Here is a 27,676-nt window from a genome sequence, read left to right on the forward strand (position 1 = left end):
CCCAGACATTTAAAGTCTATAGGCCGTCCAGAAGAAGTTAAACAGGGAACAATGCAATCATTCATAACTCACGACGAGCAAACAATATCAGACAAGTGTTTATACAGGATGTGAATTGTGAATGAATTGTTGAATTGCGATCGTTTCATCGTTCACTGAGGTCACACAGAGAGATTATCTGGAGTGTAGTTACGCTCGATGTTCAAATGCCCAGAGTGATCACATTTGTTTTGAATACATAAATTCTTAAGGTATTGTACAAACATTTTCATTGATATTGTGAAAAGCATATTTGATTAACGATAAAGTGTTCAATAAAATTTTTTATTTTTTAGGAACAGTAGCATTTGATAATAATGATGAACAACATGACATGAATATGTAATCAATCCAATGCGCCAACTGCTACTGAACAATTTCCTCAGAACACGATCAACCAATCACCGAAAACCGTAACTATTTAGGACTTGAATTTTCATGTTTTCTATTGGTTGGTCCAATTATTGAATGAGTGAACAATCTCTATTTATATTGCACAATTTTCGAAAGATGAACAAGATTTTTTTCATTCGCATAAACAATTTCATGCACGATGAATGAGCATTTTTGGACACATCATTCAGGCGCTCAACCAATTCACATTACACAATTATCATGAATGCTAGAATCTGAAGAATTATCAGTCAGCTTAAATGTCCCTTTACTTCTGTAATTCTACTATTGTCCCATTATGGTATACTATATATACTAGTACAAGGGAAAAAACTACAAATGGGGTGAAATGGTAAAAAACCCTTCAATTCCACCATTATTTTTGTGGTTTTGTGCTTATGGTATTCATTGTGCAATTAGGATACATTACAATGGGTGTTTAAATTCTACAAGTCATTTCAAGTGACTGCTCAGAATAAGCCGTCATGTATAAATATACTTACAGTATATACTAGAGTATAAGCCTACTTTTTCAGCCCATTTTTTAGGCAGAAAAAGCCCCCCTCGGCCTATACTCGGGTGTATATTCGAGTATATACATAGTCCGGTGGTGGATAGTGGGAGGGGGGCGGTGGAGGAGCGGGGCACACGTATTAGCCGGCTGCTGCAGCTACCACGTGTACCCGCTGCTAAAGGTAAATGAATATTCACCCTTCTCCACACCCATGGGAGTGGAGAGGGGTGAATATTAATTTCTTTAATAGTGTGCACACAGTGTCAGCAGTGCCGCAGCTCCCCCTGCAGCTCAGTGATCCTCTGTGCCCGCTACTAAAGTGAATGCATATTCACCCTTCTCCATGCCCATGGGCGTGGAGAAGGGTGAATATGCATTCTCTTTAGTAGTGGGTACACAAGATAGCTGAGTCGCAGTGGGAGCTGCGGCGCTGTTGACACTGTGCGCACTCCACTAAAGAACAGGGATATTCACTCTTCTCTACGCACATAGTCCCGGCATGGAGAGAAGTGAATATCCTTGCAGCTCACTTTGGCATCTGAGGGCACATGGCAGTGATGTCATACGCTGCACAGATGCGGAGGCAAGCTGCTGCTGGCAGAACAGGAGAAGCACTGGAACAGAGGGGAGGAAGGTGAGCATGAGTGTTTATTTTTTAATGTGTGATGGGGGGCCATGCAAACCAGGATAGGGGGGCCATACATACTAGAATTGGGATGAGGAGGCCCTGCATATCAGGATTGGGGATGAGGGGGCCATGCATACCAGGATTGGGGGTGAGGGATGCCATGCATATCAAGATTAGGGATGAGGGGGCCATGCATACCAGGATTGGGGATGAGGGGGCCATACATACCAGGATTGGGGGTGAGGGGTGCCATGCATATCAGGATTGGGGATGAGGGGGCCATGCATACAAGGATTGGGGATGAGGGGGCCATGCATACCAGGATTTGGGATGAGGGGGCCATGCATATCAGGATTGGGGATGAGGGGGCCATGCATACAAGGATTGGGGATGAGGGTGCCATACATACCAGGATTGGGGATGAGGGGGCAATGCATATTAGGATTGGAGATGAGGGGGCCATGCATACCAGAATTGGGGATGAGGGGGTCATGCATGTCTGGATTGGGGATGAGGGGAGCCATGCATACCAGGATTGGGGATGAGGGGTGCCATACATACCAGGATTGGGGATGAGGGGTGCCATACATACCCGGATTGGGGATAAGGGGTGCCATACATAACCAGGATTGGGGATGAGGAGTGCCATACATACCAGGATTGGGGATGAGGGGTGCCATGCATACCAGGATTGGGGATGAGGGGGCCATGCATATCAGGATTGAGGATGAAGGAAGACATACATACCAGGATTGGGAATGATGGGGCCATGCATACCAGGATTGGGGATGAGGGGTGCCATGCATACCAGGATTGGGGATGATGGGGCCATGCATACCAGGATTGGGGATGAGGGGTGCCATGCATACCAGGATTGGGGATAATGGGGCCATGCATACCAGGATTAGGGGTGAGGAGTGCCATCCATACCAGGATTGGGGATAATGGGGCCATGCATACCAGGATTGAGAATGAGGGGGCCATGCTTACCAGGATTAGGGGTGAGGAGTGCCATCCATAGCAGGATTGGGGATAAAGGGGCCATGCATACCAGGATTGAGAATGAGGGGGCCATGCATACCAGGATTGGTGATGAGTGGGCAATACTTACCAGGGTGGGGAAATTTACCAGTAGCTGCTGCATTTCCCACCCTAGGCTTATACTCGAGTCAATAAGTTTTCCCAGTTTTTTGTGGTAAAATTAGGTGCCTCGGCTTATATTCGGGTCAGCTTATACTCGAGTATATACGGTATATTTATATATGATGGCTTATTCTGAACAGTCAGCTGAAATGACTTGTAGAATTTAATCAACCGTGATACATGGCAATGTTTCTATCTCTTACATGACTAATCCTTCATTTTTCACTAGTACATAGAGACATGAGGGATCCATTCTTTCCGTTTTTATGTAAAACATGTTCAGAAACAGCAGCAAGGAAGATATTATACAGGAGTACTGAGTGGTGTAGCTGTGAATCCACCTCTGAGATGATTTCACAAAGATGGATTTTGGTAGCTTTTCAGAGTGAGTAAATGAAAAATTCAGGAAATGGGGAGGAGAATAAGTGGCTCAGAAATGGAGAAAGAAGTAGATATTACAAAGTTTCTTTTATCTGCTTGTTCTATTAATTTATACTAAGTTTATTAAAATAATAATAACCATTTAAATGTAATGAAAATTATATTAAAAATAAGTAAATTCTGCTTTATATTAATAATATATTAGAAAGGCAAGATAATGAAATGGACTAATAATGTAATAGTAAATATTTGCAACACTATAGTACTTGTGAAGTAACCTTTGAACAACCTATAGTGTTTCTCGTCATTATCAATAGGTTATCTGATATGTACTATATGTCACACTGATATCGGACCTCAGGAAGTTAAAGTGACGCAGCTGTATGATTCTGTGGAGAAGAACATTCTGTACACTGTTCTGAATTTGACAGGTTGCATTAGAGTGCAATATGTATGGGGTATTCTGCAGGTTATGTGGGTGTCTTATCTATGGCAAAGCACTGTAAAATACATACGTGCTAAAATACATATTGAACATCTGTAAAAGTGATAATTATACAAGCACTTGTAATAGTAAATGTATTTATCCCATGTGCAGTTGTTCTGAATAATGAAAATAAATGTATCAATGAAAATAAGACTCATAAAATATTGGTTTGTAGTAAAACTACAGGTGGTAAGAAAAGTCAATGTTCTCTTTGTGGGGGTGGCACCATACTTTGCCTTTAATGTTTTATTAGGAAAAATGCTCCCAAGCCACAATGAATGATTCAATATTCTACTATGATCTTTTGTTATGAAAAAGATCAATACCTAGGATATACAGTTGAAATCAGAAGTTTACATACACTATATAAAAAGACACATATGCATGTTTTTCTCAATATCTGACATGAAATCAGAATAAACCTTTCCTGTCTTAGGTCAATTAAGGTTACCATAATTTTTAATATTTACCAAATGCCAGAATAATGAGAGAAATTTTTATTACTTACTGCAAAGTCAAAAGTTTACATACACTAAGATTATTATGCCTTTAAACAATTATGGACTGCCCATATGTTGATGTCATGTGTTTGGAAGTTTCTGATTTTTTTGGCAACATATGAGTTAATTAGAGACACACCTGTGGATGTATTTTAATGCACACCTGAAACACACTGCTTCTTTGTGTAGCATCATTGGAAAGTCTAAAGAAATCAGATATCAGGAAGAGAATTGTGGACTTGCACAAGTCTGTTTCATTCTTGGGTACAATTTCAAGATACCTGAAGGTGCCTTGTTCATCTGTACAAACAATTATACACAAGTACAAAACGATGGGAATGTCCAGACATCAAACCGCTCAGGAAGGAGATGGGTTCTTTGTCCTAGAGATGAACGTGCTTTGGTCTGACATGTGCACATCAACCCAAGGACAAAAGCAAAAGGCCTTGTGAAGATGATGGTGGAATCTGGTAAGATTGTGTCAATATCCACAGTGAAACGAGTACTGTATCAACATTGGCTGAAAGGCCACTCTGCCAGGAAGAAGCCATTACTCCAAAAGAAACAAAAAAAGCCAGATTAATGTTTGCAAATGCACACAGGAACGCAGACCTTAATTTTTGGAGACATGTCCTGTGGTTTGATGAAACTAAAGTTGAACTTTTTGGGCATAATGACCATCGTTACGTTTGAAGTAAAAAGGGAGAAGTTTGGAAGCCTAAAAACACCATCCCAACTGTGAAACATGGGGGTGGCAGCATCATGTTGTGGGGTTGTTTTGCTGCAGGAGGGACTGGTGCACTTCACAAAATAGATGGCATCATGAGAAAAGAAGATTATGTGGCAATACTGAAGCAACATCTCAAGACATCAGCCAGGAAGTTAGAGCTTGGGCGGAAATGGGTCTTCCAAATGGACAATGACCCGAAGCATGCTGCCAAAATGGTAACAAAGTGGCTTAAGGATAACAAAGTCGATGTTTTGGAGTGGCCATCACAAGCCCTGATCTCAATCCCATTGAAAATTTATGGGCAAAGCTGAAAAGGCAAGTGCAAGCAAGGCGACCTACAAACCTGGATCAGTTACACCAGTTTTGTCAGGAGGAATGGGACCAAATTCCGACCTACTATCATGAGAAGCTTGTGGAAGGATATCCCAAACATTTGGCTCAAGTCATTCAGTTTAAGGGCAATGGTACCAAATACTAATGAAATGTATGTACACTTTTGACTTTGCAGTAGGAAATAAAAATGCCTTAAAACATTTTCTCTCTTATTATTCTGGCATTTGGCAATTATTAAAAATATGATAATCCTAATTGACCTAAAACGGGAAAGATTTATTCTGATTTCACGCTGGGGCACTCACTTCACCAGGTCAATTAAAGCACACATGCAACATTTTTCCGGTAATTCACAGTCCAGCAGTTTATTACATCTCATAAACCGCTCATAACATAGTCCATCTCAGCGGCTCGCTGACATGTTACACATAATATCCCAGAGCCTTTCTAGTGACAAACATGTCCACTTGGCTCCAGATACAGCCTTCAGCAAGGTAACAATATTAATGTCCACATCAAGCAGTGTTTTTACCTTTGCCGGGTCGTATCTGCTTCAGTCAGCTCGGTTCTGCCACAGCGGTGGCTTTAAGGCTTCCCAGATGAAAAAAACTGAAGCCCTTGCTTCATTGAGAGAAGCAGAAAGAGAAGCTAGCAAGCATGTGAATTTATGTATGAAAATCACGCATTAGTAGTCATGCGATGACCGCTAAAATTGGCAAGCAGAGCTACATCCTGACAGGGAGCATATAACACGCTGTTAAGATTGGGCATGCCATAGGGCTTAATTTTATAATTAAATAGGTTGTACAGGTGTGTGATGAAAGTTTGCAGTCACTCTCTGTAGCTGCAGACTTCTGAAGCCTCACAGATTACTCACTGCATGCTGCCAGGATTCTCCCTGGCGGCAAGAGTGTGTGCAGTCATGTGTTCGTATGTATGCTATTTCCATACTTCCTGCCAAATTCTGACTAGACATATGCATCCTTGCTCAGTACAAGAAGCAGAAAGAGAAGCTAGTTGGCATGTGACCACATGTATGAAAATCGCATACTTTTGGTTACATGATCTTCCACTCTCACCATCGACACCGGAGAATCCTGACAGTGTGCAGTGTACATGCTGTGAGGATATAGAAGTCTGTAGTCACATAGAGTGACTGAAGACTTTCATCACACACCTGGACAAGCCCTTTTATGCCAATAACTAAATACAAATGTAGTAACCTTTAACATGTCAGATGGCACAATAATTTAATATTATAAGTTATAGATTATTACATGTGAACGAGATCACAACCAAAGGGAAATGCATCACTAGAACCATCATCAGTACAGGAAAACATCACTAGAACCAACTTCAGTACATGAATACATCTCCAGAACCACCATCAGTACATGAATACATCACCAAGCTTACGACAAAAATCAGCCCCGTATAGAATGCACCGCATAAACTTACAGTTGCCAGTATGTCCTTAACAATGGTAAGGTGATGCTCAGAGTTGTTGTTGTGGCGCCCCTGAGGGTTCGACCGCCACAGGGATGCTGCACTTCTCTAATGAAGTGTGGTGTTCCTCCTCTGAGGTAAGAACAGTGCGATGGTCAGGACCCTACCTCCACATCCAACACCACACTTCTCCCACCAGAGGGGGCTAGTATGCCCTAGGTGCTGCCCCTACTGGAAGTTGGGAGACTGGGGAACCAAGAGATAGGAACCAACTAGTGGGTGAGGGTGGAGGATTCACATTTTAGTGACACTTTAAATTTCATATTTAATACATAGCCATCTTGTTTTTTTGTCTTTTGATGGTTCTTTGATCATTCTTTGATCGTGACCTCCCTCCCTGAGCGTGGATCCTGGTGTAGACCTGCAGAGGATGGAGGCATGGCCCTCGTACCTTGGCCATGGGTCGAGGGGCAGGTTGCAGATATGAATGTCTCAGCCCAGTCAAGGACCATGACCAAGAAGGCCCGGAGCTTAGGAGTGTAGCTTCACCGCAAATGGATCCCGGGGAGGATGCAGACGGAGCGGTATACGCCACCTGTCCTCGCCAACCTGATCTATTCAGAGGGATTCCGGCTACAAGAGGGGTACTGGCCCCCGACACCTGACCTTGCTACTCTATGTCCTGGTCAGGGAGACCGGTAGGCCCTGAGGATCTGACCGGATAACGGAAGGAGCAGAGCTGCCACCCGTACCCTTTTTCTGAGTGGAGTTCAGAGGGAGACCCGGCCTATCTACACGCACACAGACAGGAAAGGTCCCGGCCTGAAGTCTAGGAACACTCTGGTGCGAGGTCCTGATTGAACATTGGACTTACTTGGAGGTTGTCGGACCCCCCCCATCTCTGGTGACCGCAGAACTCTGCGAGGAGCAGGGAGAAGCCTTTCAACTGCAATCTCCACCGTGAGTAAAAACCCTGGAAGTTAACCCCTATGGCCTCCGGACTCTTTATTCTGCATTACACCGCACTACGCAGCACCAGAACTCCTATACTACAACCTCCGCCATCCTGTCCCTCTGCCCTGAAGCCCTGCTCCGCCTGTGGGGAGTAGTAACAATGACGGCTGCCATAACATCCTACCTCAGCGGACTGCAGCAGCGCTGGTGGCCTTCACCAGGTGCCACAGGTGGCATAGTCGAGATCAGCCACTCAACCCGGATAAGCCCGTACAATCATTTTTAGTGTGACGGCCCTGGGCACGGAGCGGGTCCGGGCCACGGTTGCACCCCATCGACAACACAGGACCCGGCTCCGAGTCCCCCATCTCCCAGGGTAGGGCTTCCAGCATCGCACAAAAACTGGCGTAGTCGGCAGAATCGCGTGCCCGCAGCAAAGGAAGGAATTGCCCATTGCTACCGGGTAATGTGTACCTTACACCTTAGACTGTCGTTTCCACTTAAAATGGCGCCCACCCAAGAAGAACAGACACCATAGTGTATCAGAAAGACGGTCTTCTAACACCTCCTATCGTTGGCCAGGCTCCCACTTGGAGCCAAAAGTGTGGACCGCCCCTTCCATCAGAAACTGTCCGCGGGGTAATGCCCGTCAAAATGGATGGGCTGGACGAAGGCGTTCCTGTCAGCATACCGCCCTGGGGCCGCCCCGAAAGAGGAGGAAAAAGAAAAACAACAAGGTGCGGCCATAGCAGTTGAAGTTTGGTGACCTTCTGGAGCGGACATGGACGCTGCTGGAGTGCAACAAACGGAACCCTCCGAACCCGGCCCAGGTCCTTCCCCTGGCAGGGAGTGGAGCGGCACAATTCTCACAGTGGGAGATATTGAATTTCTCCACCAGGAAGCCCCGGGTCTTGCACGGAGACTGGATGAGGCCCAGAAGGCGGTGTCTGCTGCGTGGCAGGAAGAAATGCTGCTGCACATCCGGACCCGCCGCCAAGGAGCCGAAGCTCAGGGAGAAGCGATGACAGAGGTCGTGAGCGGCCCAGAGGCAGGTGAGTGTGCTACCCCTGCCCCGGCTGCTGAACCTGCCGTGCCCGTACTGGACCTCATGGCCGAGTATCTCCTGCCCGACGCGGTCACCTGGGAGCAAGTCTTTGCACCGGAGCTGCAAGCTTCTGCTATAGGCGGAGACCTGCACTGCTGCCCAACTCCTGACTCAGAAGTACCTGAGGCTGCTGGGGTATCCACCGACCCCAACCCGGACTGGTCCGCACTTGCAGAGGACCCGCAGCAGCCCCCGCTGACACCGCTACCCGCACCGACAGTCACCTGGCCGGCGGCTGAGGAGTGGGCCTAAGACAACCAGGGGGGGGGACCTGATGGGTTTCCCCCAGGAGACCCGGGCTGAAGCGCGCTGGAGGAGCGAGCTCTGCCTTCAGCAGATCCTCCAGCTCGGCCGGGAGCAACGCCAGAGGGAGATCTGCTGCGAGTGCCTCGAGGTGCGTGCCAAGGCTGCAAAGTCCCGGGCCCGCCAGGAGGAGGCAACCCGTCCAAGCCCCCGGGTAGAGGGGCAAGTTGTCCTCTTCCACCATGAGGCGGGGTGGGGATTCATTTGGAGTTCCCAGCATGAGCACGACGTCTTCGTCAGCCGGCGGGACGTCAAGCCGCGGCTGAAAAAGGGACACCCTGGCCGGAACCTCTTCCCGGGTGACATAGTCACGTACACCCGCCACCACGGGGTGTGGGGGTGGTACGCCCTGGATCTCCACAAGGTGTCCGGAAGCGACGCCCCCTCGCGCTCGGCCTCAGAGGACCGGTCAGCCTCTGTCGGGAGGAATGAGCTTTTTCCCCGGAGGGGACTCGAGAATCAAGCAGCCTCGGCAGCAGTAACTTGTTCAAAAAGTTATCATGTTTATGTTTATGGTTAATTTGCTTTACCCGGTTTCTAGAGACATTGGTCCCTGCGGACTTGCAGCAGACAGACTCCTACCCAGTAAATAGTTTGCATCTCTTTAGGTGCTCCTTATTGGTTTTATGTAAAACCGCGGCTATTTCTACCTCAGACCTCAGAAGGAAAACCTGTCTGGAGTGGCTCTCCTGGAGGTCCAACTCAGGATCTTCATGCCCTGCAGCCACCCCAGGGCCTACGTTGGGGGTTTGGGACAGGTCCCTCGTGCTTCTAAACTGCCTCTTAGTCCTTGCACTTTAACCCGTCTGTCTGTGCATAAATGTCTCTGGATGATTATTGTACTTTTATATTTTTATATTTTTGTACTTTTATATTATATACTGTTTGAAACGTTAAAGAATAAATGCCTCCCATAAAGGGAAGATTGTTTGCTGTTATATATATATAAAAAAAACCAACTAGTGGGTGAGGGTGGAGGATTCACATTTTAGTGACACTTTAAATTTCATATTTAATACACAGCCATCTTGGTTTTTGGTCTTTTGATGGTTCTTTGATCGTTCTTTGATCGTGACCTCCCTCCCTGAGCGTGGATTCTGTGTGGACCTGCAGAGGATGGAGGCACGGCCCTCGTACCTTGGCCTTGGGTCAAGGGGCAGGTTGCAGATAATGAATGTCTCAGCCCGGTCAAGGACCATGACCAAGAAGGCCCGGAGCTTAGGAGTGTAGCTCCACCGCAAATGGATCCCGGGGAGGATGCAGACGGAGCGGTATACGCCACCTGTCCTCGCCAACCTGATCTATTCAGAGGGATTCCAGCTGCAAGAGGGGTACCGGCCCCCGACACTTGACCTTGCTACTCTATGTCCTGGTCAGGGAGCCCGGTAGGCCCTGAGGATCCCACCGGGTAACGGAAGGAGCGGAGCTGCCACCCGTACCCTTTTTCTGAGTGAAGTTCAGAGGGAAACCCGGCCTATCTACACGCACACAGACAGGAAAGGACCCGATCTGAAGTCTAGGAACACTCTGGTGCGGGGTCCTGATTGAACACTGGACTTACTCGGAGGTTGTCTGCCCCCCCCCCCCGTCTCTGGTGACCGCAGAACTCCGCGAGGAGCAGGGAGAAGCCTTTCAACTGCAATCTCCACCGTGAGTAAAAACCCTGGAAGTTAACCCCTATGGCCTCCAGACTCTTTATTCTGCATTACACCGCACTACGCAGCACCAGAACTCCTATACTACAACCCCTGCCATCCTGTCCTTCTGCCCTGAGGTCCTGCTCCGCCTGTGGGGAGTAGTAACAATGACGGCTGCCATAACATCCTGCCTCAGCGGACTGCAGCAGTGCTGGTGGCCTTCACCAGGTGCCACAGGTGGCGTAGTCGAGATCAGCCACTCAACCCGGATAAGCCCGTACCATCCTTTTTAGTGTGACGGCCCTGGGCACGGAGCGGGTCCGGGCCACGGCTGCACCCCATCGACAACACAGGACCCGGCTCCGAGTCCCCCATCTCCCAGGGTAGGGCTTCCAGCGTCGCACATTGTCATCATCAAACATCGAACCATACTGGAACCATAGGACTGGTGAGATGCAGGCTGTATCACAGATAAACATTTACATCCAAGTACCTTATAGTTGACATGTTCTGTGATTTAAGTCGTTTTCCTTCTTTTCTTGTCCAGATGCCATGATAATAATTTTTAACAATAATTTTTATTTATATAGCGCCAACATATTCCACAGCACTTTACAATTAAGCAGTGATATATATAGACAAAAAATTGAATATAAGGTAAGACAGTTTAAACAGTTACATTAGGAGTGAAGGTCCTGCTCGCAAGCTACAATCTACATGGAAATAGGAGGGGAAACAGTAGGTGAAAAGTGCTTGTTATTTCAGGTCTGGCAATTATAATAAATAGGGATTTTCATAAAAAGCTGAATGATCCAGTCATCAGCCAGTATGTTTAAGTGCAGTTATCATGTGCATGATGACTTTTCCCATCCACAGTTCATCTCAGAAAACTTCTCTCCTCTCTGGTCTTCTGCAACACATTCCAACATGATGCCCTTATGATTATAGTGCTACTGAATGCTACTAAATGCAAATATCTGCCCTACGCTGTGCCCCTGAATAAATAATTACCCGTCACTGTGCTCTCTGCACAAAATATGACTCCCATGCTGTCACTCTTATAGTACATGGCCTCCACACAGCCCTCTGCTCTCCATACTGGGGCTCTCTTCACAATGTCCTCTCACACTATGTCCCCCATATACTGAAAAGTCCCTATACTGTGCCCCCTTCTCCCATTTTCCTTCCTTAGCATACTGTCACCTCTATACTGATGCCCTCATACTATCCCTTTCAAGCTTCCCCCCTCTATACTGCCCCATCACATTACCCATTCTCTATAAAGTGCCCCCTCACACTTTTATCCCCACATACAATCTCTTCACACATTTCCCCCTCCCAGTATTGTCTCCTCACACATTGTCCCCACCACTCCCCATGCTGTCTTTTCACATATTTCCCCCACTTTTCATACTGTTTATCTTCACATATTCCCTTCCTCCTTGCTCCCCATACTGTCTCCTTACACAATCCCCTGCTGCCCATACTGTCTCCTCACGCATCCCCCCCACTCCCTATCCTGTCTTCTCACTCATATTTCCCTCACATCCCTGGTCCCCATGATTATTAGGTAATAAAAGCTTACCTTATTATTACTTCCTTCATGAAAAGGTGTTATGCACCTGCCCCCACTTTGGCACCAGATCCTGCTCCCTTCTGTGTTCCACACTTGTGTTTCACAAGTTGTCTGGCAAACTCAACTGATGTCAGACTCATCACCCAAGGTCTTTTAATTTTGAATTCTTCAATCATTAAGAGGCCTTCACAAGAGAACGTCACACCAGTTCTTCTCCCAGGTTTAGGGTGTGGTGTGGCATAATGTATGGTAGCTGGACCCCTCCAGACTTCATTTCAGGTGCACTAACAACTCGAAGTTACATTGATCATTGATTTGATGGTAGAACCAGTAGTAAAGCCATGTTCCAGGACGCATGTTACTCATGTAACTGTAAGTAGCCTGAATGGCTGAATAGTGCTACCATTGCCTGCAGCTTTTCCGGACTTGTCTCCATTCAAGCACATCTGAGACATCATTGGTCAGCAATTGCAAAAACAGCTGCCAGCAAAGGAATCTTGATGATTTTCCCCAGTGCAGTCAGCATTGTAGAACATTCCTCAGACAACTATTAATAATCTCATTGATAGCAGCCAAGGCATGTAAGTGTATTTCTGCACATGGCGCTCATAATTAATACTGAATAAATCGAGATATTTTGAATATTTTGTTTGCAATTTTTCATAATTTGTATATGTAGCACCCCGAGGGCTCGGTTGCTACAGAGGTATTGCACCTCACCCAAAGGTGTGATATCTCACTCTCAGGTAAGGATGGAGTGTGGATCAGGACCCCGACACCTGCATGCATTACACCACATTTCCGGGGGGCAGGACGACCGATATGCTCCAAGTAGAGCACGACAGTCCCTGTCCCTGACTGGAGTGGGGGGAGGGAACACCGAGGAAGGGGGGACCCTGTAGTGCATAGGAGGGAGAGGGCAGTTCCTGGGTGCACCTAGAGGGAAGTATAAAAGGTGGGCACCATCTTAGTTTTGGGTTCAGTTCAGTGAGAGAAGAAGAGGGAGCAGGAGGCCGGAGCAGAGGCTCTGCATGGGCTCTGCTCCGCAGGCAGGCCTAAGAGAGAGGCCGGAGCCTGGAGGAAGCAGAAGGAAGGAGAAGGAAGGAAGAGGAGCGGAAGAGACTCCAGGAACAAGGAACAAAGGGACCCCAGGGGTGTGGACCGGCGAGTCGCCACCGCACGCCCGAATCTACCTGTGTAGAGGTGTCAGGCCAAAGGGGGAGACCGGTCCCCGAAACTAGTGAAGGCGGGGAACTACCCTCAGCTAGAAACCGGAGGCTGTGACATTTCACGTGGCGCAGCCCCTCGCTACACCTGCTAGGAAGGCACCATATAGGGTCAGGGAAACTGGCGCCAAGGTTTACCAAGAGAAGGCCCGAGGCAGCCGGACAGAAGCGAGGTCACTGGCGGGGTACGACAGGCCAGAGAAAGGACACACAAAGGGGGTCCTGTGAAACGCTCCAAAGTTATCTGGGAGTAGGCCGAGCCCCTCACCTGGTGAACACAGTGCGAGGTGGGACGTTATGACCAGCTGTAGTAATGTGGATAAAGAACTGTGAGTAAATACCCTGGACTGCATTACAGGACTCTGTGTCGTTACTGCTGCTCCCACGCACCATCACCCCCCACTTCCACACTTGCTGCCCTGAGGCTATACTCCTCCCGTGGGGAGTTATACTATTTTCTGCTGCACTCACAACACCAGCCTCAGCGGTCTGCCCTGCAGCGGTGGTACACTCTGACCGCAATCCACAGGTGGCGTAGTCAGACATTTAATATCACAAAACCCTATAAATAGACTGCCATTTGGGTTGACCACCCTGAGCCACGGGACCGGGTCCCCGCCACACGAGGACTACGACCCCCTGCATTCACAACGGGTCCGGTTCCGGGTATCCCCACGCACACGCGGCCCAGGGAGCACGTCAACTTTTGGCGCAGTCGGCAGGATTTCGTGCCCGCAACCACCGAGTACTGCGTGCCTGAAAAGAGACTGTGTCACTGTATTAAATATGGCGCCTGCCCTAGCAGAACGGATGCCATAATGTGCGCGCCAAAAGACAACAAGAAGCCACCTCCCATCGTGGGTGAGGTCCCAGAATGCCGTCAACGACGGAGCCCACCCACAACAGCCATGAGTGCGGCTGTAGAGATGTCCATCAACGTGGGGGGGCTGCCCCTGAGAGTGATTGTCAGCAGGTTTCCCCGGGACCACCCCTAACAGGGGCGGAAAGAGAAGAAAACCGGGGGGCAGGGTGTGGTTTGGATCAGTCTCGGCAGACCACACCCAGAGATGGCGAGCAGCGACTCCAGCACCCTGACGGGTGGCTTGCTGCAGGCCATCGCGGCCCCGTACAGCCTCAAGGAGCTGATGGCTCAGCTCCCTGGAGAGGACCCGGAGTTCCTCCGAACGGCGTTGGAGGATCTGGACCGGAGGATGGTCCAGGCGCAGCGGGAAGCTGTAGCAGAATGGAGAGAGGAGATGGCCCGGCGGGTCGCGGCCCAGTAGCACGGGACGCCGCCAGCGAGCCAGCCCCTGAGGACGAGGAGCGGAGGCCGGAAGCTGAGAGCAGCGCAGCCCTGGAAGCAGGTAAGGGGGACACCCCTGACACCAGCCCTGATGCCACCAACCTGCCTCTGGACCCTGTCGCAGAGCCAGACGTTCCGGGCGTCGCTGCGCCTCCCCCGCTCCCGCCGCTGGCACACAGGCCCCAAGCCGTGAGCACCGATGCCGGATCAACTCCCGGGCCGTGCCCCCTGACCCCGGGTGCGGTCGGAAGCGACCCGCTCCAGGCCCGGTCGCAAGGCCTTACCTCTCCAGGCGCCTCCCAACCGCGTGCGCCCCCGGTCCCAAAGCCACCACCCCTAGGGACCGACCTGTACCGCCAGCTCGCCGGGCCCGATGGAGAGCCGGTCCCCGTACCAGAGGGATGGGTTCACCCCAGTCAGCGGAAGAACCTGTCCGCAGAGGCCGAGGCCCCACTTGCTCCGCTCCTGCCCGTGCCACAGCCAGTCGCCATCCCCCAGCTCCCGGAGGAAGAGGTCCAGATCGAGTGGGACCAGACCGGGGAGGATCTGATGGGGTTTTCGCAGGAGACGCGGGCGGCTGCAGCTCGCAGGCGGGAGTTCTGTGAGCGGGAAATCAGGCAGCTTGAAAAGGAAGAGCTGGTGCGGCGCCAGAAGAGGTAGCAGCTGCAGGCTCGGAGCGCCGAGGAGAAGACGCGGACCCGCCGAAACCCCCAAGCTGCACGCGGTCCTAAAATTGCTGGGACCGTGGTAAAGTTCCACCAAGAGAAAGGGTGGGGGTTTATCGGGACTCTACCACAGACACGGACCTCTTTGTCAATAGGAGGGACGTAGAGAGCCACCTGCTTGAGGGTCACCGGGGACGGGATCTGTACCCGGGGGACTTGGTGTCCTACACCCAGCATCGAGGCCTGCGAGGGTGGTATGCCCTCAATGTCCAGAGGGTGGAGGAAGAGCACTGCCGTGAGCACTGCTATCCAGAGGACCCGGACGGGTCTGAGGACTACGAGGAGGAGGAGAGTCCACAAGGACATCGCTACTAATGGGCGACAACCTATTGTAAATAGTTATCCGCCTGGGTGAAAAAGTTAAAGGACATGCCATCGTCCGGATTATGAGAAGTTTGACACATTGTTTTCCGGATTACAGAAAAGTTTACCCGGTTAAGGGTTGTTGTGAAAGTTTGAGTGTCTGTTGAAAGTTACCCGAAAAGGGTCTGTGAGTAATCCGGCTGAGGACTGGGAGCAGCCAACTTTCTGTGAGTAATCCGGCTGAGGACTGGGAGCAGCCAACTTTTTGTGAACTATCCGGCCGAGGACTGGGAGCGGTCAACTTTGTAAATAGTAGCACTTCTTAAAGTGCCCCCTACTGGTTTTATAAGGAACTACAACAACTGACCTCAGAACAAAAACCCGTTGGAGGTGGCCGAAGACGAGGTCCAGCATCTGGATCAGCTACGCCCTGCAGTCACCCCAGGGCCTTCGTTGAGGGTTTGGGACGGGTCCCTCATGTTCGTCTGTTACCTGTTTGCAAGTTTGCACCTTATTGAAAAATGGACACCTGGTCGCAAGTTGCACCGCGGCTAGTACAAGAGAGTCCACTTGAAAACGTTTTATATGAAAAGTTTTATATACCGAAATGCTTTATATGATGCTTTACATGATGTTTGATAAAAGAGTTCCCGTGATATTAAAAGTGCACTTATAATGTTGAAAAGAGAAAATGTTTCTCATAAAGGGAAGTGATAAGCAGTTGACAGTTAAAAAAAAAAAAAAAAAAAAATTTCTTTGCATGTCCTAATTTGCACTGTCTTTTGCTCTGTTCCAGCCCGCGGACGTGCTGTGGTTTACCAGGGGGGAATGTAGTACCCCGAGGGCTCGGTTGCTACAGAGGTATTGCACCTCACCCAGAAGTAATATCACTCTCAGGTAAGGATGGAGTGTGGATCAGGACCCCGACACCTGCATGCATTACACCAAATTTCCGGGGGGCAGGGCGACCGATATGCTCCAATATGCCGATATGCCATTTGGGATGACCACTCTGAGCCACGGGACCGGGTCCCCGCCACACGAGGACTACGACTCCCAGCATTCACAACGGTTCCGGGTATCCCCATGCACGCGCGGCCCAGGGGGCGCGTCATATATCATTAACATGTCTATCCATCATATGATTTCCAGAATACCCCAGCTCTATATTCTTGGTATTGCAATTTGAATGTTGAGGAGTGTAAATAACTACTTTTGCTGAAGAAAAGCAGGTAAAAAATTGCTTTTCTGTCTCCATTTACTAATGCCATAACTTTTTAATGTGTCCATCAAGAAAGCCGTACGCGATATAATTATTTAGCAGGATCAGCAGCAGTTATCATTTGTATCATTTTTGGAAACATACAGTACGACTTTTTCTTGATGCTTTATTTAAATTTTTGGAATCACATTAAAAAACAAAACAAACAAAAGACCCTTTATTTGTATTTCCATATTCTAAAGTCATAACGTTTTTGTTTTTACATCAATTGAGCTGTATGAAGGCTTTTTTTTGTATGTGGAGAGATTTAGAAATCTTTTGTTCTTTTGTATATACACTGTATTTTATTCTATTTTTCTGGAGGAGACATGAACAAAAAAACATTAATTCTGGCAAAAATTTTAGTATATTTTTAAGTATTTACCATGAAGTATAGATGGCATGTTAAATCATTGGAGTGATACCAAATTTTCATCTTTTTTATTTTTAGTATTATTGCAAAATAAAATAATAAAAAAATAGCACAATAAACTTTGTTTTGCCATGTTCTGAGAGCCATAACTTTTAGAGTTTTCTGTTGACAGAACAAAATAAAAAGTGATAAAAAAATGAAGACTTTTTGACAGCTTTTCATTTATTGTTTCATAGGCGGGATGATTAAACACAGCAATTCTGTCATTTTTTTACAAGGTTTTTCAAATTATGTGACATTGCAAATGCGACAATTCCAGATTTGAGTAGGTTTTTTTGTTATATATTTTTTCACAGCAAAGTATTTTTATAGAATGTGTTTTATGTCTGCCTGTTAGCATTCTACTAACTGGAAGTCTGTTAGATCGTGCCTCTGGCAAAGCCTTAAAGGCTTCCTTGCATAGCAGACCCAAAGGGCATTGTTAGGCCTTTGACTGCCACATCATATTAGCATGCATTTCAATAGGGCCGATGTGGTGGCAGAGGTAGTCTCCTCTTGCTGCCTAATTGCTTAGATTCCACAGTCACTATTGCAGTAACTAAACATATACCGCAGGGTGGAAAGAGGTTATAGAGGATTTGTCAGCAAGTCTAACATGTATTTTTTAGTTCATTCTTTCCAGTATTGAAATAGTGCATAAAATCATCATAAATGATGGAAAAAACAATGTTGATGTTAGATGGGCTCACACACTTTGATCAAAATGTGCACTAAGAACCTAATATTTTTACATGTGGTGCAAGAGTGAAATACATGTATTCAATTTGTAGAATGCTGTTGCAAAAATGTTTGCATTTATATAATACTTCAGACACTACCCCACTAGTAATGAGTGAGTATGTTTTGTTAACCCTTTCGCCGAGTATACTCGGCGGAGCACCGAGTATTTATTGCGTGCTTGGGGTTTAAGTTTTCCTCGCTCCATGAGCATGATTTGCGACTGTTTGACAGATTTATTACATGTGAGGAATACCTGTTTTTCCAGCATTCCTCACATGTATTAAATCTGTCAAACAGTCGTAAATCATGTTCACGGAGTGACGAAAACTTAAAGCCCGAGCACGCTATAAATACTTGGTGCTCCGCCGAGTATACTCGGCGAAAGGGTTAACAAATAGTGATGAGCGAGCATGCTCGCTACTGCTTGGTGCTCGCCCGAGCATCTCACTCTCACTATTTCCGGGTTGCTCGGGCGGGAACTCGGGTCCCCTCCCTGCATGTTTGGCGCTCTTTAGAGAGCCAATGAACATGCAGGGATTGCCTGCCATGCACTGTAATGCCGTAGCCATGTTGGTTGTAGGCATTACAGTGATTGGCTTGGCCGCACAGCGTCATCAGGCCCTATATCAGACCTGGCGCCGCCATGCTCATCACAGTCACTCCGGAATCAGGCAGAGTAGGGAGAGGTGCTGCTGCGTCAGGGAGAGATTTGATTGTGTATTAGCTAGTGTATGGAGAAAACCGTACATTACACATATCCATCTTAACAAACAGTCCTTCTGAGGACTAATCCATCTGCAGAGATATCAGGCAGGCAGGGTGTATAGACAGGCAGTGTATATAGCAGACTGAAGTGCATATAGCACAAGAGGCTCCATTCCAATTCTGCCTTCTGCTGCTGTTAGATATTTCTATACAAAGGCCCAGGTCTCAGGGGCCAGGAATACTTTTCTTTGGATCTTAATCCTCATTATTTGCTTAAAAAGCAATCCAGAGAACACAGTTTTTTCTGCGCCATTTGCTTCTTGGCACTGCAGAATACAGCCAGGTCCTTTCCATACTAGAGCGCTAGAAATCCAGCTATTTAAAACCCTGTTTTCTCCCTCACACAGATCACATATACGTTGTCAGAAAATACTGCCATTTCTGGCCTCCATTAAAAATTTCCGTTAGTGTGTCAGTGAAGCAATTCACAGGAGTTTGCTGTTCAAACTACTTACCTACAGGCCAGGTATTTAAAACTCTGTTTTCTCCGTCACACGGATCACATATACGTTGTCAGAAAATACTGTCATTTCTGACCTCCATTAAAAATTTCTTTTAGTGTGTCAGTGAAGCAATTCACACCAGTTTGCTGTTCAAACTACTTACCTACAGGCCAAGTATTTAAAACTCTGTTTTCTCTATCACATGGATCACATAAAAGTTCGCTCCAAACTTAGTCATTTGTAGTGAGCGTGGAAGATACTGTCCTCCATTTAAAATGGGCAAGGCACGTGGCAAGGGACGGGGAACTGGACGTGATGGTAATGGTGCATGCAGAGGCCGAGGACAAGGCCGTGGGCAAGCCGAAATTGTGCCACAACAAACACCCACATCTTCTTGCCTGACCTTCCTGTCCCAATTTCTAGGGGACCGCAGCACACCACTATTGAACCCAGAGCAGTGTCAAAAGGTTGTTGGTTGGATAGCGGATAATGCTTCCAGTCGCTTAGCCACCACCACCACCCTGTCTTCCACACGGTCAAGTCTCAGTAGCCGTGAGTCTGGACCGCATATTCCTCACCCTGATCCTCCTTCCTCCTACCATGCCGAGTACCCAGAGACAACTGATCCCACACTTGGACACTCTGAAGAGCTGTACACTTTTCCATTTATAGATTCGGGCCTCTCGCCCGGTCCACTTGAAGCGGGACAAGAGGAGATTGCGTGTAGCGATGCCCAAATATTTGAGCAGCCACGGTCTCACGAAGGCGACGGTGGGAAAGAGTCACAAGAGGTGGACGATGATGAGACACACTTGCCAGAAAGTCAGGAGGAGGATCAGGGTGCGGAAGTGGAAGACGAGGTGTTGGATGATATAGTAACTGACCCAACCTGGCAGGAGGATATCCAGAGCGAGGACAGCAGCACACAGGGGGAGGGAGGGAGAGCACCCAAACAGGCAGGAAGAAGCAGTGTGGTGGCCGCAGACAGAAGGCTGGCAACCTTTCCTCGTAACACCAACACGAAGGAAGTTGCCAGTACAACTGTGAGGTCTTACCAAGTCTGGTTGTTTTTAAAGACTCTGCTGATAACCCCAAAAAGGTAATTTGCACCACCTGCCAGGCCAGCATCAGCAGGGGTGGCAAAACGACCAGCCTGACCACCACCAGCATGATCAGGCACATGGCAGCAAAGCACCCAACTTTGTGGGCCGAACCCCAGGGTCCAGGACCAGTGTCTGCGGGTGGCACCATTGCTTCTTCTGCTGTTGTGCATGCAAGCCAGTCCCCTGTCCATGGTGCATGCGAAGACGCCTCCTGCCCTGCACCTGTCGTTGCACACTCTCAAGTAGCAGCATCAGGAAGCACGTCCATGTCCTTGTCCCAGCACAGCGTTCAGTTATCCATACCCCAGTCCTTGGAACGCAAGCGCAAATATGCAGCCAACGCCCCACAGGCCACACTACTAAATTCTCACATTTCACGACTGCTTGCGCTCGAAATGTTGCCTTTTAGGCTCGTGGAGACGGAAGCATTCCACAACCTGATGGCGGCGACCGTCCCTCGGTACTCGGTCCCCAGCCGCCACTATTTCTCCCGGTGTGCCGTCGCCGCATTACACAAGCACGTGTCCCAAAACATTAGCAGTGCTCTCAACAACGCAGTTACCGGTAAAGTCCACCTAACCATAGACACGTGGACAAGTGCTTGTGGGCAGGGACAGTACATCTCGCTGACGGCACACTGGGTTAACATAGTGGAAGCCGGGACCCAGTCGGACCTTGGGACGGAACACGTCCTCCCGACACCAAGGATTGCGGGCCCTAGGTCAATCAGGGTTGCCCCCATGGTCTACAGCTCCTGCACCTCCTCCTCCTCAGCCTGCTCCTCCTCTTCAGCCTCCATCTCCGAAATGACCACATCAGTCACAAGCTGGAAGCACGGCAGCACTGCCTTGGCCAAGCGGCAACAGGCTGTGCTGAAGCTAATATGTGTAACATCCCTGGCAGTGTGCTTGCATGGCCTACCACCTCTCACCATGCAAGATCGCAATCTTACCTATCAGGCCAGGCTGCACACTTTGCTCCAGTACCTGCTGTTTGTATGTCTCTTGTCTACTGGCTTAGGGCGGCAGCGCTGCTACTTCTTGATTCTTAAAGCTACAGTGTGCGCAGTACTAATGTGTCCCCAGCCTATTACTGTGGGTCACTGGATACTTAAACCCCCTCCACCCAGTAGGAGGCACCTGAGCAACACTTTGCATCTGTTTGTTCCTTGCAACTGAGTTGCCAGGTCCTTTCCTGTATCTAGTCTGTTTCTGCCACCCTGGGGGCTGTATACCCAGGTCTGTTACCTGTACCTGTGACTTCTAGTCAGTTTCCGCCACCCTGGGGGCTGAGTTCACAGGCTCGTTCCTGTATCTTGTTCCTGGTTCAGATCCTGTCTGAACAGTGTCCTAGTCCGTTACCTGTTTGTCTCTATGTCTGTATCTTCCCTTTTTCCTGCAGTATCTGAACCTGCACCTAACTCCAACTCATTGTCTCCTTACTTCTGTTTGTGAGTTTTGTGTCCACTCGCTACTTCATTGCAAGTACCTTGTGTGTATCTGATTCTGCTCGTTCTGTTTCCCTGCCTCTGTATCTATCTCCTGTGTTCCAGCTTTCTTCTTGTGTTTTCCAGTCTGTTCCATGGGAACAGAGGCCTGTCCTGTCTACCGCATCTGCGGGTTTTGCTTTGCTCTGCTTGTTCACCACATCTGCGGGTTTTGCTTTGCTCTGCTTGTTCACCGCACCTGCGGTTTTGCTCTGCTCTGCTTGTTCACCGCATCTGTGGGTTTTGCTCTGCTTTGCTTGTTCACCGCATCTGCGGTTTTGCTCTGCTTGTTCACCGTATCTGCGGGTTTTGCTCTGCTCTGCTTGTTTACCGCATCTGCGGGTTTTGCTCTGCTTTGCTTGTTCACTGCATCTGCGGGTTTTGCTTTCCTCTGCTTGTTCACCGCATCTGCGGGTTTTGCTCTGCTCTGCTTCTTTACCGCACCTGCAGTTTTGCTCTGCTCTGCTTGTTCACCGCATCTGCGGGTTTTGCTTTGCTCTGCTTGTTTACCGCACCTGCGGTTTTGCTCTGCTTCGCTTGTCTACCGCACTTGCGGGTTTTTCTCTGCTCCGCTTGTCTACGGCACTTGCGGGTTTTGCTTCGGTCTGCTTGTCTACCGCACCGGCGGCTCCGTTCCAGTATCCCAGTCTGTACTGGTCCCTATCCTGCCAACGTTCCTACCTGCCAGTACCCGCCTGTCTGCATGTCAGCCGTGCCTGCCTGTGCCCACCTGTCTGCATGCCAGCCATGCATGCCAGTGCCCACCCGTCTGCATACCAGCTGTGCCTGTCAATATCTACCTGTCTGCATACCAGCTGTGCCTGCCAGTACCCACCTGTCAATATGCCAGTCTATCCTGCCTGTTCCTGCATTCCTCGGAGTGGGTCAACAACTGTGACCGGGGTCTGACCTGGAGTAGCACCTGGTCCCTCTGCTCGGTTCCTCCCTGGTTCACGCAGTCGACTGATCCGCCGTGTGACCTTGGTCGGACTGGGTTGATACTTAGTTATGCCCTTCCAGGCACTCCTCGGTTCATGGTCCAGTGGGATCACTAATCAAGCTCACGCCAGTCAGTCCAGGCGCGAGCGTAACAGTTTGCTCAGGCCATGGTCCCCGTTGTGCCCCACGGCCCTTCTCTCTCGGAGACATTTGAATTCTTGTCTGGCGAATACGTGCACCAAGGAAAAAATTTTTCTCAAGCTATGGTCCAGGCGATTTACGCACCAGCCCATATGGAGCTATCAGCACTCGTTCCTGCGGATCCACCACGGTACTATGGGGATCCAAAACAAAGCCGTGCGTTTGTGGAGCAAAGTATGCTGCATTTCAAATTCTATGATCACTATTTTCCCACTGATTGGGTGAAAGTAGCATTCATGATGTCCTACTTAGCGGGTGATGCCTTGAATTGGATCACCTCCCTATGGGAAGCATGGGATCCTATCGTCTCTGACCTGCAGGCCTTCCTGGTGGCCTTTCTAATGGTCTTCGATGACCCTAACGCTGAGGCTTCTGCTAAAGCTTCCCTTCCCAGTATCCTTGAGCAGCCCCGATGGGTAATGTGTGTAGGTAGCCTACCAGTTCTCCAGCCTGAAGAGACTGCTGCCCACTCAGAATCCACACAGGATGACAATGCTCCACAGAATACTTCCCTTCCCAACCTCAAGAGGCAGTCCAGACGTGCAAGGCGTAGAGGTAAACCGTCACGCCAGGTTCTGTCCTCCCAAAGACCTCCTGTTCCCAAGCCTGTAGAGGCAGATTTCTGCACAGAATCCATGAAGGATGACTATGTTCGTTAGGCAAAGCAGAGGCCAGAACTCAGTCACAAAATCGGATTGCGGTCCCGCTGCGGTTGTTTTGGACCCCCTGACGGTCTTTGCCCAGCGAAGGTTGGAGAATCCCAAGACATTAGGCCTGTAGAAGAGGCTGCCCTTGGCGTTAGTGTTTCCTCTCCACAGATGACCATGACTGTCTCCATGGCAAGTGAAGGCCTCGGATTAACCGGAAGTTTCGGGCTTAAAGCCTTGAAGAGTCGGTGTCTGATTCTCGTCCGACAACTCCAGAAGCCGGTTTGGGCATTGTCAGCGGAAGGATGAGCTCTACTCAGAAACAGTCAAAATATGTCTGTACAAATTAAGCTTCAGATTGGAGCATTACACATGAAGAAGTTCTCATTCCAGGTGCTACCTGGTTTACCCACAGGTCGTCCAGAGCCGAGAGATCTAGTGCCCGCTCAGGTCTGGAGATCCTGTATGGTGTTTCCTGGGGGACTGCTGAGGTGCAAGGGGTGTCCAGTCCCCATATCTTCAGGACAGTCAGCAATTTCTTCTTCTTCTTCACCAGATCTGCTAGTCGCTGACTCGCTGTGTGCTGAAGTCTCCGAAGGAAGGGAAGCGGAGGCATTGTCCCCACACGGTCTCGACGATTGTACCAATGATCTGGCTTTAGGCACCGCCCCGCCTCGCAGACGTGTCATCTCAGAAACCAGACTGAAGTTGGTCCCTAAGCAAGGATCCTCCATCTCTAACAAATCTGGCAATAAGTCCATCAAGGCTTTGGCTACCTTCAAGTCTCTGCACCCCTCCAACCAGGCGGAGGACCTCCAGTTGCCTCCTGAATCCTCCGGGGTGCTATCTGATAACAAATGGAAAGAGACTTTTCTGCACCCTGTACCTGGTACTTCGCCCCCTTCATCCAGTAAGCTTGGCAAAGTGTACATCAAGGTGGTGGTTAACCCCAAGTCTCTGCACTCCTCCAACCCGGTGGAGGACCTCCAGTTGCCTCCTGAATCCTTCGGGGTGCTACCTGATAACAAATGGAGAGAGACTTTTCTGCACCCTGTACCTGGTACTTCGCCCACTTCATCCAGTAAGCTTGGCAAAGTGTACATTAAGGCGGTGGTTACTCCCGAGTCTCTGCACCCCTCCAATCCGGTGGAGGATCTCCAGTTGTCCCGTGAATTCTTTGGGGTGCTACACGATATTAACAAATGGAAAGAGACTATCCTGTGTCCTGTTCCTGGTACTTCACTCACTTCATCTGTTGCTCAGGATGGCTCGATGGGAGGAAGCATCCTAGTCACCAAAATGGTGAGACTAGTTTCGTTCCCTCTAGTGGACAGAAGAGGTAATCTTCTTGAAGAGAAGGATCAGGCTCCAAATTCTCTGCAGAAAATCCTTGCCGGCTAGAAGAAGAGGGGGCGTAAAGGGGGGGGGTTACTGTAACATCCCTGGCGGCGTGCTTGCATGGCCTACCACCTCTCACATGCAAGACCGCAATCTTACCTATCAGGCCAGGCTGCACACTTTGCTCCAGTACCTGCTGTTTGTATGTCTCTTGTCTGCTGGCTTAGGGCGGCGGCGCTGTTACTTCTTGATTCTTAAAGCTACAGTGTGCACAGTCCTAATGCGTCCCCAGCCTATTGCTGTGAGTCACTGGATACTTAAACCCCCTCCACCCAGTAGGAGGCGCCTGAGCAACACTTCCATCTGTTTGTTACTTGCAACTGAGTTGTCATGTCTTGTCCTGTATCTAGTCTGTTTCTGACACGCAGGGGGCTGTATACCCAGGCCTGTTACCTGTACCTGTGACTTCTAGTCAGTTTCCGCCACCCTGAGGGATGAGTTCACAGGCTCATTCCTGTATCTTGTTCCTGGTTCAGATCCTGTCTGAACAGTGTCCTAGTCCGTTACCTGTTTGTCTCTATCTTCCCTTTTTCCTGCAGTATCTGAACCTGCACCTAACTCCAACTTGTTGTCTCTGTACTTCTGTTTGTGAGTTTTGTGTCCACTCGCTACTTCATTGCAAATACCTTGTGTGTATCTGGTTCTGCTTGTTCTGTTTCCCTGCCTCTGTATCTAACTCCTGTGTTCCAGCTATCTTCTTGTGTTTTCCAGTATGTTCCATGTGTACAGAGCCCAGTCCTGTCTACAGCATCTGCGGGTTTTGCTTTGCTCTGCTTGTTCACCGCATCTGTGGGTTTTGCTTTGCTCTGCTTGTTCACCGCACCTGCGGTTTTGCTCTGCTCTGCTTGTTCACCGCATCTGCGGGTTTTGCTCTGCTCTGCTTGTTCACCGCATCTGCAGGTTTTGCTCTGCTCTGCTCTGCTTGTTCACCGCATATGCGGGTTTTGCTCTGCTCTGCTTGTTCACCGCATCTGCGGTTTTGCTCTGCTCTGCTTGTTCACCGCATCTGCGGGTTTTGCTCTGCTCTGCTTGTTTTCCGCACCTGCGGTTTTGCTCTGCTCTGCTTGTTCACCGCATCTGCGGGTTTTGCTTTGCTCTGCTTGTTCACCGCATCTGCGGGTTTTGCTTTGCTCTGCTTGTTCACCGCACCTGCGGTTTTGCTCTGCTCTGCTTGTTCACCGCATCTGCGGGTTTTGCTCTGCTCTGCTTGTTTTCCGCACCTGCGGTTTTGCTCTGCTCTGCTTGTTCACCGCATCTGCGGGTTTTGCTTTGCTCTGCTTGTTCACCGCATCTGCGGGTTTTGCTTTGCTCTGCTTGTTCACCGCACCTGCGGTTTTGCTCTGCTCTGCTTGTTCACCGCATCTGCGGGTTTTGATCTGCTCTGCTTGTTACCCGCACCTGCGGTTTTGCTCTGCTCCGCTTGTCTACCGCACTTGCGGGTTTGGCTCTGCTCCACTTGTCTACCGCACTTGCGGGTTTTGCTTTGCTCTGCTTGTCTAGCGCACCTGCGGCTCCGTTCCTGTATCCCAGTCTGTACTGGTCCCTATCCTGCCAGTACCCACCTGTCTGCATGCCAGCCGTGCCTGCCAGTGCCCACCTGTCTGCATACCAGCTGTGCCTGTCAATATCCACCTGTCTGCATACCAGCCGTGCCTGCCAGTACTCACCTGTCAATATGCCAGTCTAACCTGTCTGTTCCTGCATTCCCCGGTGTGGGTCAACAACTGTGACCGGGGTCTGACCTGGAGTAGCACCTGGTCCCTCTGCTTGGTTCCTCCCTGGTTGACGGAGTCCACTGACCCGCCGTGCGACCTTGGTCAGACCGGGTTAATACTTAGTTACGCCCCTCCAGGCACTACTCGGTTCATGGTCCAGTGGGATCACTAATCAAGCTCACGCCAGTCAGTCCGGGCGCGAGCGTACCAATATGCTTAGGTGAAAAACCGCACAATGCTGAAGAGTTGTGGACAGCTCTGAAAGAGCAGGCAGATCTGGGGCTCACACCGCTGAACCTACAGCCAAGCATGGTCGTGTGTGATAATGGCTGGAACCTGGTGGCGGCTCTGAGGAGAGGCGAGCTCGCACACGTACCATGCCTGGCCCATATGCTTAACCTCGTGGTTCAGCGGTTTCTCAAATCCTACCCGGAGCTGCAGGATCAGCTTGTTAAAGTATGCCGCCTGTGTGCCCATTTTAGAAAGTCAGCTACAGCTTCGGCCGCCCTTGCAGTGTTTCAGCAGCATTTGCAGCTTCTGGCTCACAGACTGGGGTGTGATGTCCCCACGCATTGGAACTCTTGGAACTCTACATCGCAGATGTTGGGAAGGATTTGTGAGCAGAAGAGGGCAGTTGTTGAGTACCAGTATCAACAAGGCCGTCGGTATTCAGTTCAGACTCCACACATAAGGCCTCAGGAGTGGACATGGATGTCAGACATATGAACCATCCTCCAAAACTTTGAGGACTCCACCAAGATGGTGAGCGGCAATGACGCCATAATTAGCGTCACCATTCCGCTTCTCTGTCCTCTGAAATGCTCTCTGCTCACAAAGAG

General features: G+C 49.2%; 1 long non-coding RNA gene across 1 annotated transcript in view; it reads left to right on the forward strand.

Annotated features, from left to right (window-relative positions):
• The window catches only part of LOC141165257 (uncharacterized), a 68,906-nt gene that overhangs the window by 19,364 nt on the left and 21,866 nt on the right, over positions 1-27,676 (forward strand). The window contains exons 2-3 of the long non-coding RNA XR_012251119.1: positions 336-452; positions 16,523-16,623. This is a non-coding gene — a long non-coding RNA (uncharacterized lncRNA). The remainder of the gene's footprint in view (positions 1-335; positions 453-16,522; positions 16,624-27,676) is intronic.

The sequence above is a fragment of the Phyllobates terribilis genome, unplaced genomic scaffold (assembly GCF_046119375.1).
Source record: "Phyllobates terribilis strain yellow unplaced genomic scaffold, ASM4611937v1 Scaffold_11__3_contigs__length_659146591, whole genome shotgun sequence".
NCBI classification, from domain to species: Eukaryota; Metazoa; Chordata; class Amphibia; order Anura; family Dendrobatidae; genus Phyllobates; species Phyllobates terribilis.